The 15,520-nt window shown below is 39.2% G+C and overlaps 7 non-coding genes across 7 annotated transcripts; all 7 read left to right on the plus strand.

Moving 5' to 3' along the window:
* Positions 1-726: 726 nt before the first annotated feature.
* trnar-ccg (transfer RNA arginine (anticodon CCG)) lies at positions 727-799 on the plus strand. The gene has a single exon. It is a non-coding gene; the product is annotated as a tRNA-Arg (tRNA).
* Positions 800-2,271: 1,472 nt separating this feature from the next.
* On the plus strand, positions 2,272-2,344 carry trnar-ccg (transfer RNA arginine (anticodon CCG)). Its single transcript has one exon. It is a non-coding gene; the product is annotated as a tRNA-Arg (tRNA).
* A 4,251-nt stretch (positions 2,345-6,595) lies between these two features.
* On the plus strand, positions 6,596-6,668 carry trnar-ccg (transfer RNA arginine (anticodon CCG)). The gene has a single exon. It is a non-coding gene; the product is annotated as a tRNA-Arg (tRNA).
* Positions 6,669-8,050: 1,382 nt separating this feature from the next.
* On the plus strand, positions 8,051-8,123 carry trnar-ccg (transfer RNA arginine (anticodon CCG)). Its single transcript has one exon. It is a non-coding gene; the product is annotated as a tRNA-Arg (tRNA).
* A 1,405-nt stretch (positions 8,124-9,528) lies between these two features.
* Positions 9,529-9,601, plus strand: trnar-ccg (transfer RNA arginine (anticodon CCG)). Its single transcript has one exon. It is a non-coding gene; the product is annotated as a tRNA-Arg (tRNA).
* A 1,405-nt stretch (positions 9,602-11,006) lies between these two features.
* On the plus strand, positions 11,007-11,079 carry trnar-ccg (transfer RNA arginine (anticodon CCG)). Its single transcript has one exon. It is a non-coding gene; the product is annotated as a tRNA-Arg (tRNA).
* Positions 11,080-13,963: 2,884 nt separating this feature from the next.
* On the plus strand, positions 13,964-14,036 carry trnar-ccg (transfer RNA arginine (anticodon CCG)). Its single transcript has one exon. It is a non-coding gene; the product is annotated as a tRNA-Arg (tRNA).
* Positions 14,037-15,520: the final 1,484 nt, after the last annotated feature.

Genomic DNA, 15,520 nt, shown 5'->3' on the forward strand with positions numbered 1-15,520 from the left:
CTGATTCTTTAAATCAGGGGAGTACATGTCCTGTCCCCAACCCCCTCATTCTGAAATTACATTTTTGTCCCCCCTAGTTTTATCATTGGAAGGTGATACAAAACGAGGATACGGTATGCTTTAGGACCATGCGGACACCTCCAAGCAGTCGGATAGGCTGTTTGGAGTGTATATCCAACTGGTGAAAAAATAATAATAGTTATGTCCCCCCCATTTCGAAAACCAAAGTTGCACCCCTGCTTTGTACTGTATATAATGTATTTTCAACTCATTTTTCATTTCAAAACTTGAGACATCTGTGGCTTTGTGTTTTGTGAAAAAACTGCACATTTTAAAGTGGCCTTTTATTGTCCCCAGCATAGATTGTAAATCTCAATTGTCAGTAGGAACCACATTTGTTTAAGCAAGTCAGCCATATCAGCTACAGTATGTTTTTTTAAAAAGGCAGTAAACGAGGCTGAATGAACTGTTTCGTTGCCAGACAAGGCTCCGCTGATAGCCAGGTATAGCAGTGGTAAGGATGTTTTGGTGCTGAAAAGAAAGCTCTGCTGTTGGGAAAGCTTTATATAGGGCCTAACTGTTTGTGGCTACCGTTTGTCACCGTTATAGTGCAATGAACGTATTCTTTAATGTTGTATTGTCTTGTGTAATGGCTTTGCTGGCATGCGTCAAAACTTTTCCAGTATGTTTGCCCCACCGAGATGTAATTTTCTGTTGGGAATAAGAGATCCAGTGGCCTAATGGATAAGGCATCAGCCTCCGGAGCTGGGGATTGTGGGTTCAAGTCCCACCTGGGTCTGTTGAGAGCAGCTTTGCATTAAATAAGTGGCCAGCCAAGACTTGGTTCTTGCTAAGATCCACTTGCATGGAATGTTTAGCTTTAATCAATATCTGTACTAAATTCACACACACTTCCGGCGCCGACAGAGATGGCCGCCTCACTTCGAGTTCCTAGGAAAATTCCCAATTCCCTGATTCAAATAGTGAATTCCAAATAAGTGAAGCGTTACTCAACAGTAGGAGTGCTAGAAAAGTGACAATTGGAACCCCTCTTCCAGGTCATGACTTCACCAAACAATCTACAGCTTTATTAATCATAAATAAAAACATCTTCATAGTATTCAAATGACTCCAATAGATCTAGTGAGTCAGGATTTGTTTTTTTTGTGAAATGTATTGTGACAAACATGATTGTGAAACTACACGTTATAATAAATGTTGATTTGAATGTTGATTCGTATTTGTATGATGATAACAGTAGAATAGGTTTGTCTACTTGGAGCCTGCTGATAATGGCTGTTTTCTTTTAGATTAGCTGTTAGTATATTGTTGTTGTTCTTGAGGCTGGCCAGTGAGGCAGCGTAGTCCACTACTTTTTCCACACTCCACTTGGAACAGAAGAACATGGGCAGGCTGGAGTCTTTGCCCTCTTTGGGAAGGAAGACGTTGAAATAGGTCCACTCTGTCTGGAAAACCAAAGGAATATGATGTAGACTTGTATATAAAATATAATAAAATGCAAAACCCCCAAAAAGACACTGATTCTTTAAATCAGGGGAGTACATGTCCTGTCCCCAACCCCCTCATTCTGAAATTACATTTTTGTCCCCCATAGTTTTATCATTGGAATGTGATACAAAACGAGGCTACGGTATGCTTTAGGACCATGCGGACACCTCCAAGCAGTCGGATAGGCTGTTTGGAGTGTTCATCCAACTGGTGAAAAAATAAATAATAATAATAGTTATGTCCCCCCCATTTCGAAAACTAAAGTTGCACCCCTGCTTTATACTGTATATAATGTATTTTCAACTCGTTTTTCATTTCAAAACTTGAGACATCTGTGGCTTTGTGTTTTGTGAAAAAACTGCACATTTTAAAGTGGCCTTTTATTGTCCCCAGCATAGATTGTACATCTCAATTGTCAGTAGGAACCACATTTGTTTAAGCAAGTCAGCCATATCAGCTACAGTATGTTTTTTTAAAAAGGCAGTAAACGAGGCTGAATGAACTGTTTCGTTGACAGACAAGGCTCCGCTGATAGCCAGGTGTAGCAGTGGTAAGGATGTTTTGGTGCTGAAAAGAAAGCTCTGCTGTTGGGAAAGCTTTATATAGGGCCTAACTGTTTGTGGGTACCGTTTGTCACCGTTATAGTGCAATGAACGTATTCTTTAATGTTGTATTGTCTTGTGTAATGGCTTTGCTGGCATGCGTCAAAACTTTTCCAGTATGTTTGCCCCACCGAGATGTAATTTTCTGTTGGGAATAAGAGATCCAGTGGCCTAATGGATAAGGCATCAGCCTCCGGAGCTGGGGATTGTGGGTTCAAGTCCCACCTGGGTCTGTTGAGAGCAGCTGTGCATTAAATAAATGGCCAGCCAAGACTTGGTTCTTGCTAAGATCCACTTGCATGGAATGTTTGGCTTTAATCAATATCTGTACTAAATTCCCTGATTCAAATAGTGAATTCCAAATAAGTGAAGCGTTACTCAACAGTAGGAGTGCTAGAAAAGTGACAATTGGAACCCCTCTTCCAGGTCATGACTTCACCAAACAATCTACAGCTTTATTAATCATAAATAAAAACATCTTCATAGTATTCAAATGACTCCAATAGATTTAGTGAGTCAGGATTTGTTTTTTTGTGAAATGTATTGTGACAAACATGATTGTGAAACTACACGTTATAATAAATGTTGATTTGAATGTTGATTCGTATTTGTATGATGATAACAGTAGAATAGGTTTGTCTACTTGGAGCCTGCTGCTAGTGGCTGTTTTCTTTTAGATTAGCTGTTAGTATATTGTTGTTGTTCTTGAGGCTGGCCAGAGAGGCAGCGTAGTCCACTACTTTTTCCACACTCCACTTGGAACAGAAGAACATGGGCAGGCTGGAGTCTTTGCCCTCTTTGGGAAGGAAGACGTTGAAATAGGTCCACTCTGTCTGGAAAAACAAATGAATAAGATGTAGACTTGTATATAAAATATAATAAAATGCAAAACCCCCAAAAAGACACTGATTCTTTAAATCAGGGGAGTACATGTCCTGTCCCCAACCCCCTCATTCTGAAATTACATTTTTGTCCACCCTAGTTTTATCATTGGAAGGTGATACAAAACAAGGCTACGGTATGCTTTAGGACCATGCGGACACCTCCAAGCAGTCGGATAGGCTGTTTGGAGTGTTTATCCAACTGGTGAAAAAATAATAATAGTTATGTCCCCCCCATTTCGAAAACCAAAGTTGCACCCCTGCTTTGTACTGTATATAATGTATTTTCAACTCATTTTTCATTTCAAAACTTGAGACATCTGTGGCTTTGTGTTTTGTGAAAAAACTGCACATTTTAAAGTGGCCTTTTATTGTCCCCAGCATAGATTGTACATCTCAATTGTCAGTAGGAACCACATTTGTTTAAGCAAGTCAGCCATATCAGCTACAGTATGTTTTTTTAAAAAGGCAGTAAACGAGGCTGAATGAACTGTTTCGTTGCCAGACAAGGCTCCGCTGATAGCCAGGTATAGCAGTGGTAAGGATGTTTTGGTGCTGAAAAGAAAGCTCTGCTGTTGGGAAAGCTTTATATAGGGCCTAACTGTTTGTGGCTACCGTTTGTCACCGTTATAGTGCAATGAACGTATTCTTTAATGTTGTATTGTCTTGTGTAATGGCTTTGCTGGCATGCGTCAAAACTTTTCCAGTATGTTTGCCCCACCGAGATGTAATTTTCTTTTGGGAATAAGAGATCCAGTGGCCTAATGGATAAGGCATCTGCCTCCAGAGCTGGGGATTGTGGGTTCAAGTCCCACCTGGGTCTGTTGAGAATAAATAAATGGCCTGCGAAGACTTGGTTCTTGCTAAGATCCACTTGCATGGAATGTTTAGCTTTAATCAATATCTGTACTAAATTCCCAATTCCCTGATTCAAATAGTGAATTCCAAATAAGTGAAGCGTTAAGTGACAATTGGAACCCCTCTTCCAGGTCATGACTTCACCAAACAATCTACAGCGTTATTAACCTGTCTACGATACTGGTTCCCAATTGGGAATCAACCCTCCCACGTGCAGCTGAAACGGTGGCGCATGGAACGCAAAAATATTCTTAAAAATATTTAACCTCCACACATTAACAAGTCCAATAGCTCAAATGAAAGATAAACATCTTGTTCATTTAGCCAGCAAGTCAGATTTCTAAAATGTTTTACGGCGAAAACATAGCACATATATATGTAAAACCACCACCAGACACAGCTCATTTCAATAGCCAAAACATGCAATCAACAAACGCAGGATTAAAAAATAAATCGCTCACTAACCTTTTGAAAATCTTCATCAGATGACAGTAATATGACATATTACACAGTACATATTTTTTTTTTTCAATAATATGCCATTTATATCCATAAATGTCCATTTACAGTGAGTTCACCTTCAGAAATTACTCAAAAACGCCCGCAGGAAATCTATGTAGCGCGGCAAGATAACGTAAAATAGACATCATAAACTTTGACTAAATATACATGTTCTACATATAGTTAGAAAGATACACTGCTTCTTTATGCAACCGCTGTGTTAGATTTATTTTTAACGTTACAGAAATCGCACACTATTCCATATTGTGAGACAGCGCTCAGTTCCAAGCTACATTTCCACGTAATGTTGGAGTCAACAGAAACACAGATTTAAGCATAAATATTCCCTTACCTTCGATGGTCTTCGTTCAGAATGTTCTGGAAGGCTTCATACTTACCCAATACATCGTTTGGTTTCAAGTCTTGCGTCTTTGTATTAGCTACTGCTAATAACATCAGCTGAAATGCACCCAAAACGTCCTCTGGTCCGGATAAGTTGCGCATCAAAACTTCAAAATTACACATTATATGTCGACTAAACAGGTCAAACTAAGTGCAGAAGCAAGCTTTATGATGTTTTAGACGTGCAAAACAAACTTCAATTCAATCGCCCATCGTCTGCCCTTCTCTTCAGTGCTGGAAACAAAGGAATGACTGTGACCAATTCACGCCCATACGCACAGCCTATTCTCTCGTGGCACGCACTAATTTCACTCCCATAGGGTCAATTCTCGCGCGATTTGAACGGTTTGAAGCTCTAATGAAAGAGGACATCTAGCGGAAGAGATAGAAAGTGTCCGCAGAATCATAGCTGGTTGGGAAGGGTGGGGGCCATGACGTCAAAGTTGCTCCAACTTTCATGGCCACAAAAACTAGTTTGGAAGAATGCCTGCCCTGTGAGTTCTGCTATACTTACAGACATAATTCCAACGGTTTTAGAATCTTTAGAGTGTTTTCTATCCAATAATAATTTTTATTTGCATATATTAACAATTTTTGACAGATTTTTTTTCCAGTTTACTAGGGGTACCCAATCTCTCCAAAGGGGGCGTATGTCTGCCATATCCTCAACAGGTAAAAACATCTTCATAGTATTCAAATGACTCCAATAGATCTAGTGAGTCAGGATTTGTTTTTTTGTAAAATGTATTGTGACAAACATGATTGTGAAACTAAACGTTATAATAAATGTTGATTTGAATGTTGATTCATATTTGTATGATGATGACAGTAGAATAGGTTTGTCTACTTGGAGCCTGCTGCTAGTGGCTGTTTTCTTTTAGATTAGCTGTTAGTATATTGTTGTTGTTCTTGAGGCTGGCCAGAGAGGCAGCGTAGTCCACTACTTTTTCCACACTCCACTTGGAACAGAAGAACATGGGCAGGCTGGAGTCTTTGCCCTCTTTGGGAAGGAAGACGTTGAAATAGGTCCACTCTGTCTGGAAAACCAAAGGAATATGATGTAGACTTGTATATAAAATATAATAAAATGCAAAACCCCCAAAAAGACACTGATTCTTTAAATCAGGGGAGTACATGTCCTGTCCCCAACCCCCTCATTCTGAAATTACATTTTTGTCCCCCATAGTTTTATCATTGGAATGTGATACAAAACGAGGCTACGGTATGCTTTAGGACCATGCGGACACCTCCAAGCAGTCGGATAGGCTGTTTGGAGTGTTTATCCAACTGGTGAAAAAATAAAAAATAATAATAGTTATGTCCCCCCCATTTCGAAAACTAAAGTTGCACCCCTGCTTTATACTGTATATAATGTACTTTCAACTCGTTTTTCATTTCAAAACTTGAGACATCTGTGGCTTTGTGTTTTGTGAAAAAACTGCACATTTTAAAGTGGCCTTTTATTGTCCCCAGCATAGATTGTACATCTCAATTGTCAGTAGGAACCACATTTGTTTAAGCAAGTCAGCCATATCAGCTACAGTATGTTTTTTTAAAAAGGCAGTAAACGAGGCTGAATGAACTGTTTCGTTGACAGACAAGGCTCCGCTGATAGCCAGGTGTAGCAGTGGTAAGGATGTTTTGGTGCTGAAAAGAAAGCTCTGCTGTTGGGAAAGCTTTATATAGGGCCTAACTGTTTGTGGGTACCGTTTGTCACCGTTATAGTGCAATGAACGTATTCTTTAATGTTGTATTGTCTTGTGTAATGGCTTTGCTGGCATGCGTCAAAACTTTTCCAGTATGTTTGCCCCACCGAGATGTTATTTTCTGTTGGGAATAAGAGATCCAGTGGCCTAATGGATAAGGCATCAGCCTCCGGAACTGGTGATTGTGGGTTCAAGTCCCACCTGGGTCTGTTGAGAGCAGCTGTGCATTAAATAAATGGCTCTTGCTAAGATCCACTTGCATGGAATGTTTGGCTTTAATCAATATCTGTACTAAATTCCCTGGTTCAAATAGTGAATTCCAAATAAGTGAAGCGTTACTCAACAGTAGGAGTGCTAGAAAAGTGACAATTGGAACCCCTCTTCCAGGTCATGACTTCACCAAACAATCTACAGCTTTATTAATCATAAATAAAAACATCTTCATAGTATTCAAATGACTCCAATAGATCTAGTGAGTCAGGATTTGTTTTTTTGTGAAATGTATTGTGACAAACATGATTGTGAAACTACACGTTATAATAAATGTTGATTTGAATGTTGATTCGTATTTGTATGATGATAACAGTAGAATAGGTTTGTCTACTTGGAGCCTGCTGATAATGGCTGTTTTCTTTTAGATTAGCTGTTAGTATATTGTTGTTGTTCTTGAGGCTGGCCAGTGAGGCAGCGTAGTCCACTACTTTTTCCACACTCCACTTGGAACAGAAGAACATGGGCAGGCTGGAGTCTTTGCCCTCTTTGGGAAGGAAGACGTTGAAATAGGTCCACTCTGTCTGGAAAACCAAAGGAATATGATGTAGACTTGTATATAAAATATAATAAATGCAAAACCCCCAAAAATACACTGATTCTTTAAATCAGGGGAGTACATGTCCTGTCCCCAACCCCCTCATTCTGAAATTACATTTTTGTCCCCCCTAGTTTTATCATTGGAAGGTGATACAAAACGAGGCTACGGTATGCTTTAGGACCATGCGGACACCTCCAAGCAGTCGGATAGGCTGTTTGGAGTGTTTATCCAACTGGTGAAAAAATAATAATAGTTATGTCCCCCCCATTTCGAAAACCAAAGTTGCACCCCTGCTTTGTACTGTATATAATGTATTTTCAACTCATTTTTCATTTCAAAACTTGAGACATCTGTGGCTTTGCGTTTTGTGAAAAAACTGCACATTTTAAAGTGGCCTTTTATTGTCCCCAGCATAGATTGTAAATCTCAATTGTCAGTAGGAACCACATTTGTTTAAGCAAGTCAGCCATATCAGCTACAGTATGTTTTTTTTTAAAGGCAGTAAACGTGGCTGAATGAACTGTTTCGTTGCCAGACAAGGCTCCGCTGATAGCCAGGTGTAGCAGTGGTAAGGATGTTTTGGTGCTGAAAAGAAAGCTCTGCTGTTGGGAAAGCTTTATATAGGGCCTAACTGTTTGTGGCTACCGTTTGTCACCGTTATAGTGCAATGAACATATTCTTTAATGTTGTATTGTCTTGTGTAATGGCTTTGCTGGCATGCGTCAAAACTTTTCCAGTATGTTTGCCCCACCGAGATGTAATTTTCTGTTGGGAATAAGAGATCCAGTGGCCTAATGGATAAGGCATCAGCCTCCGGAGCTGGGGATTGTGGGTTCAAGTCCCACCTGGGTCTGTTGAGAGCAGCTGTGCATTAAATAAGTGGCCAGCCAAGACTTGGTTCTTGCTAAGATCCACTTGCATGGAATGTTTAGCTTTAATCAATATCTGTACTAAATTCCCAATTCCCTGATTCAAATAGTGAATTCCAAATAGGTGAAGCGTTACTCAACAGTAGGAGTGCTAGAAAAGTGACAATTGGAACCCCTCTTCCAGGTCATGACTTCACCAAACAATCTACAGCTTTATTAATCATAAATAAAAACATCTTCATAGTATTCAAATGACTCCAATAGATCTAGTGAGTCAGGATTTGTTTTTTTGTGAAATGTATTGTGACAAACATGATTGTGAAACTACACGTTATAATAAATGTTGATTTGAATGTTGATTCGTATTTGTATGATGATAACAGTAGAATAGGTTTGTCTACTTGGAGCCTGCTGATAATGGCTGTTTTCTTTTAGATTAGCTGTTAGTATATTGTTGTTGTTCTTGAGGCTGGCCAGTGAGGCAGCGTAGTCCACTACTTTTTCCACACTCCACTTGGAACAGAAGAACATGGGCAGGCTGGAGTCTTTGCCCTCTTTGGGAAGGAAGACGTTGAAATAGGTCCACTCTGTCTGGAAAACCAAAGGAATATGATGTAGACTTGTATATAAAATATAATAAAATGCAAAACCCCCAAAAATACACTGATTCTTTAAATCAGGGGAGTACATGTCCTGTCCCCAACCCCCTCATTCTGAAATTACAGTTTTGTCCCCCCTAGTTTTATCATTGGAAGGTGATACAAAACGAGGCTACGGTATGCTTTAGGACCATGCGGACACCTCCAAGCAGTCGGATAGGCTGTTTGGAGTGTTTATCCAACTGGTGAAAAAATAATAATAGTTATGTCCCCCCCATTTCGAAAACCAAAGTTGCACCCCTGCTTTGTACTGTATATAATGTATTTTCAACTCATTTTTCATTTCAAAACTTGAGACATCTGTGGCTTTGTGTTTTGTGAAAAAACTGCACATTTTAAAGTGGCCTTTTATTGTCCCCAGCATAGATTGTACATCTCAATTGTCAGTAGGAACCACATTTGTTTAAGCAAGTCAGCCATATCAGCTACAGTATGTTTTTTTAAAAAGGCAGTAAACGAGGCTGAATGAACTGTTTCGTTGCCAGACAAGGCTCCGCTGATAGCCAGGTATAGCAGTGGTAAGGATGTTTTGGTGCTGAAAAGAAAGCTCTGCTGTTGGGAAAGCTTTATATAGGGCCTAACTGTTTGTGGCTACCGTTTGTCACCGTTATAGTGCAATGAACGTATTCTTTAATGTTGTATTGTCTTGTGTAATGGCTTTGCTGGCATGCGTCAAAACTTTTCCAGTATGTTTGCCCCACCGAGATGTAATTTTCTTTTGGGAATAAGAGATCCAGTGGCCTAATGGATAAGGCATCTGCCTCCGGAGCTGGGGATTGTGGGTTCAAGTCCCACCTGGGTCTGTTGAGAGCAGCTGTGCATTAAATAAATGGCCAGCAACGACTTGGTTCTTGCTAAGATCCACTTGCATGGAATGTTTAGCTTTAATCAATATCTGTACTAAATTCCCAATTCCCTGATTCAAATAGTGAATTCCAAATAAGTGAAGCGTTACTCAACAGTAGGAGTGCTAGAAAAGTGACAATTGGAACCCCTCTTCCAGGTCATGACTTCACCAAACAATCTACAGCTTTATTAATCATAAATAAAAACATCTTCATAGTATTCAAATGACTCCAATAGATCTAGTGAGTCAGGATTTGTTTTTTTGTGAAATGTATTGTGACAAACATGATTGTGAAACTAAACGTTATAATAAATGTTGATTTGAATGTTGATTCATATTTGTATGATGATGACAGTAGAATAGGTTTGTCTACTTGGAGCCTGCTGCTAGTGGCTGTTTTCTTTTAGATTAGCTGTTAGTATATTGTTGTTGTTCTTGAGGCTGGCCAGAGAGGCAGCGTAGTCCACTACTTTTTCCACACTCCACTTGGAACAGAAGAACATGGGCAGGCTGGAGTCTTTGCCCTCTTTGGGAAGGAAGACGTTGAAATAGGTCCACTCTGTCTGGAAAAACAAATGAATAAGATGTAGACTTGTATATAAAATATAATAAAATGTAAAACCCCCAAAAATACACTGATTCTTTAAATCAGGGGAGTACATGTCCTATCCCCAACCCCCTCATTCTGAAATTACATTTTTGTCCCCCCTAGTTTTATCATTGGAATGTGATACAAAACGAGGCTACGGTATGCTTTAGGACCATGCAGACACCTCCAAGCAGTCGGATAGGCTGTTTGGAGTGTTTATCCAACTAGTGAAAAAATAATAATAGTTATGTCCCCCCCATTTCGAAAACCAAAGTTGCACCCCTGCTTTGTACTGTATATAATGTATTTTCAACTCATTTTTCATTTCAAAACTTGAGACATCTGTGGCTTTGCGTTTTGTGAAAAAACTGCACATTTTAAAGTGGCCTTTTATTGTCCCGAGCATAGATTGTAAATCTCAATTGTCAGTAGGAACCACATTTGTTTAAGCAAGTCAGCCATATCAGCTACAGTATGTTTTTTTAAAAAGGCAGTAAACGAGGCTGAATGAACTGTTTCGTTGACAGACAAGGCTCCGCTGATAGCCAGGTGTAGCAGTGGTAAGGATGTTTTGGTGCTGAAAAGAAAGCTCTGCTGTTGGGAAAGCTTTATATAGGGCCTAACTGTTTGTGGGTACCGTTTGTCACCGTTATAGTGCAATGAACGTATTCTTTAATGTTGTATTGTCTTGTGTAATGGCTTTGCTGGCATGCATCAAAACTTTTCCAGTATGTTTGCCCCACCGAGATGTAATTTTCTGTTGGGAATAAGAGATCCAGTGGCCTAATGGATAAGGCATCAGCCTCCGGAGCTGGGGATTGTGGGTTCAAGTCCCACCTGGGTCTGTTGAGAGCAGCTGTGCATTAAATAAGTGGCCAGCCAAGACTTGGTTCTTGCTAAGATCCACTTGCATGGAATGTTTAGCTTTAATCAATATCTGTACTAAATTCCCAATTCCCTGATTCAAATAGTGAATTCCAAATTAGTGAAGCGTTACTCAACAGTAGGAGTGCTAGAAAAGTGACAATTGGAACCCCTCTTCCAGGTCATGACTTCACCAAACAATCTACAGCTTTATTAATCATAAATAAAAACATCTTCATAGTATTCAAATGACTCCAATAGATCTAGTGAGTCAGGATTTGTTTTTTTGTGAAATGTATTGTGACAAACATGATTGTGAAACTACACGTTATAATAAATGTTGATTTGAATGTTGATTCGTATTTGTATGATGATAACAGTAGAATAGGTTTGTCTACTTGGAGCCTGCTGCTAATGGCTGTTTTCTTTTAGATTAGCTGTTAGTATATTGTTGTTGTTCTTGAGGCTGGCCAGTGAGGCAGCGTAGTCCACTACTTTTTCCACACTCCACTTGGAACAGAAGAACATGGGCAGGCTGGAGTCTTTGCCCTCTTTGGGAAGGAAGACGTTGAAATAGGTCCACTCTGTCTGGAAAACCAAAGGAATATGATGTAGACTTGTATATAAAATATAATAAAATGCAAAACCCCCAAAAAGACACTGATTCTTTAAATCAGGGGAGTACATGTCCTGTCCCCAACCCCCTCATTCTGAAATTATATTTTTGTCCCCCATAGTTTTATCATTGGAATGTGATACAAAACGAGGCTACGGTATGTTTTAGGACCATGCGGACACCTCCAAGCAGTCGGATAGGCTGTTTGGAGTGTTTATCCAACTGGTGAAAAAATAAAAAATAATAATAGTTATGTCCCCCCCATTTCGAAAACTAAAGTTGCACCCCTGCTTTATACTGTATATAATGTATTTTCAACTCGTTTTTCATTTCAAAACTTGAGACATCTGTGGCTTTGTGTTTTGTGAAAAAACTGCACATTTTAAAGTGGCCTTTTATTGTCCCCAGCATAGATTGTACATCTCAATTGTCAGTAGGAACCACATTTGTTTAAGCAAGTCAGCCATATCAGCTACAGTATGTTTTTTTAAAAAGGCAGTAAACGAGGCTGAATGAACTGTTTCGTTGACAGACAAGGCTCCGCTGATAGCCAGGTGTAGCAGTGGTAAGGATGTTTTGGTGCTGAAAAGAAAGCTCTGCTGTTGGGAAAGCTTTATATAGGGCCTAACTGTTTGTGGGTACCGTTTGTCACCGTTATAGTGCAATGAACGTATTCTTTAATGTTGTATTGTCTTGTGTAATGGCTTTGCTGGCATGCGTCAAAACTTTTCCAGTATGTTTGCCCCACCGAGATGTAATTTTCTGTTGGGAATAAGAGATCCAGTGGCCTAATGGATAAGGCATCAGCCTCTGGGGATTGTGGGTTCAAGTCCCACCTGGGTCTGTTGAGAGCAGCTGTGCATTAAATAAATGGCCAGCCAAGACTTGGTTCTTGCTAAGATCCACTTGCATGTAATGTTTGGCTTTAATCAATATCTGTACTAAATTCCCAATTCCCTGATTCAAATAGTGAATTCCAAATAAGTGAAGCGTTACTCAACAGTAGGAGTGCTAGAAAAGTGACAATTGGAACCCCTCTTCCAGGTCATGACTTCACCAAACAATCTACAGCTTTATTAATCATAAATAAAAACATCTTCATAGTATTCAAATGACTCCAATAGATCTAGTGAGTCAGGATTTGTTTTTTTGTGAAATGTATTGTGACAAACATGATTGTGAAACTAAACGTTATAATAAATGTTGATTTGAATGTTGATTCGTATTTGTATGATGATAACAGTAGAATAGGTTTGTCTACTTGGAGCCTGCTGCTAGTGGCTGTTTTCTTTTAGATTAGCTGTTAGTATATTGTTGTTGTTCTTGAGGCTGGCCAGAGAGGCAGCGTAGTCCACTACTTTTTCCACACTCCACTTGGAACAGAAGAACATGGGCAGGCTGGAGTCTTTGCCCTCTTTGGGAAGGAAGACGTTGAAATAGGTCCACTCTGTCTGGAAAACCAAAGGAATATGATGAAGACTTGTATATAAAATATAATAAAATGCAAAACCCCCAAAAAGACACTGATTCTTTAAATCAGGGGAGTACATGTCCTGTCCCCAACCCCCTCATTCTGAAATTACATTTTTGTCCCCCATAGTTTTATCATTGGAATGTGATACAAAACGAGGCTACGGTATGCTTTAGGACCATGCGGACACCTCCAAGCAGTCGGATAGGCTGTTTGGAGTGTTTATCCAACTGGTGAAAAAATAATAATAGTTATGTCCCCCCCATTTCGAAAACCAAAGTTGCACCCCTGCTTTGTACTGTATATAATGTATTTTCAACTCATTTTTCATTTCAAAACTTGAGACATCTGTGGCTTTGCGTTTTGTGAAAAAACTGCATATTTTAAAGTGGCCTTTTATTGTCCCCAGCATAGATTGTACATCTCAATTGTCAGTAGGAACCACATTTGTTTAAGCAAGTCAGCCATATCAGCTACAGTATGTTTTTTTAAAAAGGCAGTAAACGAGGCTGAATGAACTGTTTCGTTGCCAGACAAGGCTCCGCTGATAGCCAGGTATAGCAGTGGTAAGGATGTTTTGGTGCTGAAAAGTAAGCTCTGCTGTTGGGAAAGCTTTATATAGGGCCTAACTGTTTGTGGGTACCGTTTGTCACCGTTATAGTGCAATGAATGTATTCTTTATTGTTGTATTGTCTTGTGTAATGGCTTTGCTGGCATGCGTCAAAACTTTTCCAGTATGTTTTCCCCACCGAGATGTAATTTTCTTTTGGGAATAAGAGATCCAGTGGCCTAATGGATAAGGCATCAGCCTCCGAAGCTGGGGATTGTGGGTTCAAGTCCCACCTGGGTCTGTTGAAAGCAGCTGTGGATTAAATAAATGGCAAGACATGACTTGGTTCTTGCTAAGATCCACTTGCATGACATGTTTAGCTTTAATCAATATCTGTACTAAATTCCCAATTCCCTGATTCAAATAGTGAATTCCAAATAAATGAAGCGTTACTCAATAGTAGGAGTGCTAGAAAAGTGACAATTGGAACCCCTCTTCCAGGTCATGACTTCACCAAACAATCTACAGCTTTATTAATCATAAATAAAAACATCTTCATACTATTCAAATGACTCCAATAGATCTAGCTTTAATCAATATCTGTACTAAATTCCCAATTTCCTGATTCAAATAGTGAATTCCAAATAAATGAAGCGTTACTCAATAGTAGGAGTGCTAGAAAAGTGACAATTGGAACCCCTCTTCCAAGTCATGACTTCACCAAACAATCTACAGCTTTATTAATCATAAATAAAAACATCTTCATACTATTCAAATGACTCCAAAAGATCTAGTGAGTCAGGATTTGTTTTTTGTGAAATGTATTGTGACAAACATGATTGTGAAACTACACGTTATAATAAATGTTGATTTGAATGTTGATTCGTATTTGTATGATGATAACAGTAGAATAGGTTTGTCTACTTGGAGCCTGCTGCTAGTGGCTGTTTTCTTTTAGATTAGCTGTTAGTATATTGTTGTTGTTCATGAGGCTGGCCAGTGAGGCAGCGTAGTCCACTACTTTTTCCACACTCCACTTGGAAAAGAAGAACATGGGCAGGCTGGAGTCTTTGCCCTCTTTGGGAAGGAGTGTTTATCCAACTGGTGAAAAAATAAAAAATAATAATAGTTATGTCCCCCCCATTTCGAAAACCAAAGTTGCACCCCTGCTTTATACTGTTTATAATTTATTTTCAAATCGTTTTTCATTTCAAAACTTGAGACATCTGTGGCTTTGTGTTTTGAGAAAAAACTGCACATTTTAAAGTGGCCTTTTATTGTCCCCAGCATAGATTGTATATCTCAAATGTCAGTAGGAACCACATTTGTTTAAGCAAGTCAGCCATATCAGCTACAGTATGTTTTTTTAAAAAGACAGTAAACGAGGCTGAATGAACTGTTTCGTTGCCAGACAAGGCTCCGCTGATAGCCAGGTGTAGCAGTGGTAAGGATGTTTTGGTGCTGGAAAGAAAGCTCTGCTTTTGGGATAGCTTTATATAGGGCATAACTGTTTGTGGATACCGTTTGTCACCGTTATAGTGCAATGAATGTATTCTTTAATGTTGTATTGTCTTGTGCAATGGCTGGCATGCATTTAATTAAGAGCACGTCAAATTGTTGTACATCAAATCTTTATTAGTCATAAAGAAATAAAAACATCTTCATAGTATCCTGGTCAAAAGTAGTGCACTTAAACCTGTTGGTACTATGGGGCAGTATTTTCATTTTTGGATAAAAAACGTTCCCATTTTAAATGGGATATTTTTTCAGGACAAGATGCTAGAA

Source organism: Oncorhynchus mykiss, chromosome 11 (assembly GCF_057628025.1).
Source record: "Oncorhynchus mykiss isolate SJ-2025 chromosome 11, ASM5762802v1, whole genome shotgun sequence".
In the NCBI taxonomy this organism is placed as follows: domain Eukaryota; kingdom Metazoa; phylum Chordata; class Actinopteri; order Salmoniformes; family Salmonidae; genus Oncorhynchus; species Oncorhynchus mykiss.